Source organism: Uranotaenia lowii, chromosome 2 (genome assembly GCF_029784155.1).
Source record: "Uranotaenia lowii strain MFRU-FL chromosome 2, ASM2978415v1, whole genome shotgun sequence".
NCBI classification, from domain to species: Eukaryota; Metazoa; Arthropoda; class Insecta; order Diptera; family Culicidae; genus Uranotaenia; species Uranotaenia lowii.
The window spans coordinates 323787883-323794485 of record NC_073692.1 but is presented as its reverse complement, the minus strand read 5'-3'; positions in this window follow the sequence as shown (position 1 = coordinate 323794485).

Below are 6603 nucleotides of genomic sequence, written 5' to 3'. Positions count from 1 at the left end.
CAATCTCACGTAGGAAAAAGTTGAGAAATAATATTCAATTTGGGAAACGCTTCGCGGGCCGCACATGAGTGTGCCGAGGGCTGCATGCGGCCCGCGGGCCGCGTGTTGCTCATCCCTGCACTAACATATGTTTGCAGTTTTCCAAACAACTAAATAAAACCCGCGTTTTTTTTCAATTTCATCTTAATAATTTGACAGAAATCGATGATTTGAATAAATGCAAAACTCTTAGAAAATGAAATGAAAAATTCACAAAAAATCTGAAGTGAATTGAGCGAATATTTTCAAAACAAAATTACATCGAATCAACCACTTAAAATTTTTGAAAATAGATGTTGAGATATTGTAATAGACTGAGTCGATTTGGGGTCATTTTTGAATTTCTCAAACCCTGGGGTCTTAAAAGCTTTGTTTTGGTCCAAAACTCATCCATGATTTTTGCAAAATTTTTAAGTAACGTTTACATGAGTAAATTTGAACTTTTATGTTTGTATGGGACAATTGAATATTTTGTACTGAAAAACCAACATCATTTTTGTTTCATCTGTGGAACCGAGCCTGCTAATGGTTTTTGTGCCAATTTATAAAATCTTAAAATACATCGAAGTTATCGACGTTTTTCGGTGAGTTTTAAAAATAATCAAAACAAATTACCAGTTGTCCATACGTTTCGAGCTACTCTGGCATTCACTCCTCTTCAGTGGACAAATTGACTGGCCATCGTCTAAACTATTTTGGCCAACCAAAATAGTTTAGACGATAGCCAGCCACTTGTTAAACAGCTAATAACTTTTTTGACTGAAAAAATACAAAGTTATGAAATTCCACAAAGTTGTTCAGTGGAAAATTTCCCTTTAAGATTTTATAAATTGGCACAAAAACCATTAGCAGGCTCGGTTGCACAGGTGAAACAAAAATGATGTTGGTTTTTCAGTACAAAATATTCTATTTTCCCATACAAACATAAAAGTTCAAATTTACTTATGTAAACGTTACTTAAAAATTCTGCAAAAAATCATGGATGAGTTTTGGATCAAAACGAAGCTTTTAAGACCCCAGGGTTTGAGAAATTCAAAAATGACCCCAAATCGACTCAGTCTAATATTGTTATCTTTTTTTTTTTTTCTTTTGATAGCAAAAAATCGATGATAGACAATAGGTTCAGTTCGTGTACTTTTGACAAATATGAACAATCTTGAATTTAGGCTCAAAAACTCTAATTCGACCACATTTTTACAAATACGATTGCCTTCAAGAACGCTAACTTATGCAATCAAACATGAACAAACGGTTGAAATTTATTTTTGATTCCATATATGACAATTTATCAACTTTGTGGTACTCGTGTCTAAGGTCAAACAATCGATTTATTGTGAAAAGTAAGAAAACTTTCAGAAATCATCAAAAAGGATGAAAGATTTTCAACAATTTATGTATTCGACCGTGATTGATGTATTTGAAGTTATTTTGGCTATTATCGGTCTAGGGGTTCTATCAAACGGCTAAGGTTTTGAAATGCCCGAAGTTTCGACCATTTTTGGTGGTCTTTCTCAAGAGAATTACAACGGACATACCTACGAGAATGATCGAAACGTCGGGCATTTCAAAAGCATAGTTGTTTGAAAGATTCCCTAGACCGAAAAAAGCCAAAATTACTTTAAAAAAATCAACAATGAAATTTCAATAGTACTACGTATTATTATTCAAAACGTTTGAAGGAACACATTTTAAAAGTTTTATAATTAACTTGAGAAAACAAGAAGTTGTTGGCTACACATGAATCATGAATTTTCTTTCAACATTATCTTTATCTTTAAAAAATTGACCATTTCAGTTTTGGTTCATCAATCTCGACTCAAAACTAAAGCCAAAAACTCTAAAATTTATCCCAGGTCCACAATTCCACAAGTTTTACAAAAAAATTCTCACTAGTTGATATTTAAAGACTGTACTTGAAAGATATTTAGAGACTTTACTTGAAAGATATTTTAAGACTTTACTTGAAAAGCGCTATCTTATGATTTTCAATATTTTTGCAACAAGTTCTGCTTCCCCTTCCTTCTATTTTACCAACAAATTCCGAAGGGGGGATTAATAATACAATTATATATTTATGTTTAAATTATACGAGCAAAAGATAAACTGTGGATGCAGGAAATGTTATCACTGTTTGTATTCACGATTTTTTTTCTCACGTTCGATCTTTAATTATTAGATTATTTGACCCTCATCCGTCCCTGAAATGTTTTCCCGTTACAGTCCCTGGAGTGTCAATTTGACAACGAAAAATTCACTTAATGTTCAAGAAAGCTGAAGTTAGAAACTTAACGTTGCACATTAAAAAAAAAATTTGTTTTAGATCATTACCTCATAAGATTTGAGAAAGAGGTGTTAAAACCGTACTTTTCATTCAATAAACCGTCAAATTAATTTTGACAAGAGACATGACCCTAGGGGCCTGTAGGGAGATTTTTTGGCGTTAAACCCCCCCCCCCCCCCCCCCCCTCATGAGGGTCTACGAATGTCAAGCGAAATGTGCATCTCTAAACTCAAAACTTTAAATTTTTATAAAATTTTGAAGAACGACTAAAGTGTATCAAGAGTATCAATCTCGACTTAAAACTAAGGCCAAAACCTCTAATGTTCATCCCAGGTCCACAATTTTACTAGTTTTACAAAAGATGTCTCACTAGTTGATATTTAACCCTCATCCGCATCAGATTTCATTACCCTTATCAGCACCAGGAGTGTCAATTTGACACCACAAGCTCAAATCGTTATAACTGTTAAAACCGTTAAACGTGTTAAACCGATTTAAACAAAACTTACATCAAAAGAAACCTTGTAATGTCAGTACAATATGTTTAGAACATTATATACAGCTAAAATACAAGTTTTCTCGTAATTCAGCATGAAAGAAAAAAAAATCCGAAAAAACATGCCTCACGAGAACTGCTGCACTAAAAATCCAGGTACAACCTGACGGAGGACCACAAAAACAGATGAAATTTCAATTAGTGAAAAAATCGCGCAAAGTAGCCAACTTTGAAAAATTTCAGTAAATTCAATTTTTGTTGCATCGAAAATCTAAAGACAGAAAAATGTTAGAATTTCAATAAAGTTTTTAGTCATATTTTTTAAAACACCCTACCATCGCTCAAACAGTATTTACTAGCAATCGAATGAAAAGTAGATTTTTAGACCACTTTTTTGAACTTTTTAAGTCCATTTCATTAAAAAAAAAATTTAAAAAAATATTTCTTGTCTTCATGATGTAGACATTAACTTCAGCTTTCATATGCATAAGGCAAATATTTTTTTTGGACGTGTAATAAATGAACTACAGTAGTTTTCGTGAGGCATGTTTTTTCGGATTTTTTTTTCTTTCATGCTGAATAACGAGAAAACTTGTAACTTTAGCTGTATTTAATGTTCTAAACATATTTTACTGACATTACAAGGTTTCTATTGATATAAGTTTTATATGAAGTTCATAATAATTCAAACGACTTAAATAGATTTTACTTTTGTGGTGTCAAAATGACACCAAAAGTCGGAAAAGGGAGTTTTTTTGTCCAGGCTTCCAGGGTTAGTCCATAAAAAAGTAAAGATGCAATATTAAAGAACCATTGAATTCATTTAGGGTCCCCGAAGAAATTTTTGTATTTTGAAGCTTCTGAAAAAAGTTACAAGCCTTCAAACTTGCAATGGTGTCAAAATGACACCCTAATGCGGATGAGGGTTAAATAAAAAAAATGATTCGTTTTGAACTCTGGTCTTATTAAGTTTCACTTCCTAATAAAAACTAATTTTGAAGACGAGGTAGGGTTTTTGTATGTCAAGTTTTGAGTTCCTATACAACAAATTAATTGAATTGCAATTTAGAACCAAAGTTGATTTAAATTCGTAAACGTCGAATAGTATCGTAGATCGAAATGTCTCAAGCCAAGGGTGATATAAGATTAAATTCCGACTTGCTTGTTAACACTTATTCTCAAATACATTTTAACAATATTTAACATCAAGTAATTTTCCTTTACATCGGTGAAAATTTTACTTGGAAAAAATCTTCATGGGGGGGTTAAACCCCTAACACCCCCCCCCCCTCCCCGTTCGCACGGCCTTGTAACAGTCGCATATGAATTTTCGTCATTTTTCATCTAACTTGACAATTTGTCATTTTGAACATTGGAGTTTAATATAAAATAATAAAACAAAGAGACTTTGTTCTAGAAATTACGAAAAAAAAATATCATCTAGTGACTGTCTCATATGAAATATACCCGCATAACAGTCCCATATGTGAAATATCACGGATGTAACTATCTCACTATGTTTCTTTCGGTGAAATGATCTTTGATTTATTTCTTTAAGTCATTTAAACAAGATTCAACTCACTTGATGTCAAATCATGCACACTGCACAGTAAATTTAACTATAGTTTTTGAAAGGTAGGCTAAAATAAAGGGAGGATGGTCTTCCTGTGAGAAAAACTATTTAAAACAACTAAAAACCATAATAGGATTCAACTTACAATGTAGAATTCAGGACCTCAACCTTTTTAGAAGATTTTTATATTTTAATATATTTTATATAGACCTAACGTCAATTCGATTTAACCGATTCATAGTGTTCAACCAAGCAATTGATAGGATTATAAAAGATTCACCATCGTCTGAAGTGTTTCAAGAATCCATTAATCTGGGTTAAATTAAAACGAGAACCAAACCCATAAGTTCAGGAAAAATCCTAAATCCTCCTACAAAATTAGTGGCCTGGGAAATATCATACCCACAGCTGGGAGCCCTCAACGTCAGTCGTCGTTCAGCTTTTTTTTGTGTGCGTGAGGGTGCTCAAAAGCAGAATAGACTTCCAAGATTAATTGGATTAATTATTTGCTTTTAGTTTCGACTTGAAGCGAAGGGAAATCCTCGGAAAAGCGCACACGCATTCATTTGCTGCCCCCATTCCGACTGCCGATTTGCCGACATTTTCCAAGACTGTCACATCAGTCGTCCTTTTTCATTTGTCTCTTTGTTGATTCACCATCAGCCAGTTAGTCAGTCTGTGCCTGACTGTGCTTGACTTCGTTTTTTCAACCAAGAGGATAATCCTTAAACACAAGCAAATTTCGTATTTTTATGCTGCCGAGTATTTTTTTTTCTTCATTAAACTTTCTTTCTTGCCTTCCGTCTTCTGTTGCTGGAAAGACGAATCTGGGACAGGATAACGCATACGTTGGCTTTGTGTGGCATAAGTCAAGTATTCGGAAGACGTAAATTAATTTTCATTTCCATATTTATTTGTTTAATTAAAATTCCCCAAAACGCATGGGCTGATGTGAGGGACGGAGCTGAAATGTCAGTTGCTTGAGACTGAGACTACTGGTGCAAATGAATGGCTGCTCTTGGAAAATCATGAACGAAACCATACATAAGTGATTCTTGCTGTTTCACATCAATCTTGGCCTATAAGTAAGATACAGTGTTTCAAAGTTTTTGGTTTTGAATGACTTATAGGTTTTACTTATAATAAGTTAAATGTTTTCGTTTATGATATTCAATGTTTCATATTTATTTGTTTTGTTCACTTTGAATTTACAATCATTATAAAACATTCGTAACATAAGTACCTACTATGAGTAAGGTAAAACTTCATGATAATACTACAATCCTTAACGTTCCCTAAATTAATTCTAATTTAAATACGGCGAGTGTTGCATAAGTAGCGCGTATGCGTGATTTAAATAAAAAAAAGAAACAAAAATCCTAAACGTAAAATAACAATACATTATTTGAATAATTTGATATAAAAATGGAATGTTTTAAAAACAATTTTGTCCAGATAATTTAACATTTCTTATAACATATTTTCAAACCACGAAGAGAAATTAAAACTTTATATTTCCATGAATAAATGTAAAATAACTCATTTTAAGGGTGATACGGCCAAAATTTGGTCAAGGGAAAACGCGTGTCAATCGGTGAAATCGTTTATATGAAAAATCAAATTAAATTTCTTTTTCAAGTTTATTTAGTATACAATTCAGGAAAAATATTTAGTTAGGCTTCCGCTTTTCCAAATCCGAAATGTCGGGCCTTACGCTTAACTCCTGCTTTCAGATTTTGTACAGTCACCTTGTCCACCTTCTTCGCCAAAGAAAGCCAGTTTAGGTTCCGTTTGACAATAGCCCAGTATTTCTCACTTGGGCGGAGCTCTGGCGTGTTGGGAGGGTTCTTGTCCTTGGGAACCACCTGCAGGTTGTTGGCGGCGTACCACTCCATGGCCTTTTTACCGTAATGGCAAGATGCCAGATCTGGCCAAAACAGTACGGAACAACCGTGTTTCTTCAGGAAAGGTAGTCGACGTTTATTCAAACACTCTTTCACGTAAATTTCTTGGTTGACAGTCCCGGAAGTTATGAAAATGCTGCTTTTCAAGCCACAGGTACAGATGGCTTGCCAAACCAGATATTTCTTCGCGAACTTTGACAGTTTCATGTGCTTGAAAATATCTGCTACCTTTCCCCTTCCTTTTGCCGTATAAAACTCCTGTCCCGGAAGCTGCTTGTAGTCGACTTTGACGTAGGTTTCGCCGTCCATT